Raw genomic sequence first — 205 nt, forward strand, 5'->3', positions numbered from 1 at the left:
AAATTTTCAAAATTTTTGTAAAATTAGATTACATTTTTACTAAAGGTATCTGCAAAAAATCAGGTCAAAATACCTAAAATTGAATTTTTTAGGGGGGGTGTGTCACCTCAGACATTGTGATGTTTCCTCCTGCCACAGCCCAACTTGTTCCTAAGGCTCTTTAGGGGGGTGTGGGTAGTCACCCCCCTGGGGGGGCCAGCAAGGC

Source organism: Manihot esculenta, unplaced genomic scaffold (assembly GCF_001659605.2).
Source record: "Manihot esculenta cultivar AM560-2 unplaced genomic scaffold, M.esculenta_v8 Scaffold64, whole genome shotgun sequence".
In the NCBI taxonomy this organism is placed as follows: Eukaryota; Viridiplantae; Streptophyta; class Magnoliopsida; order Malpighiales; family Euphorbiaceae; genus Manihot; species Manihot esculenta.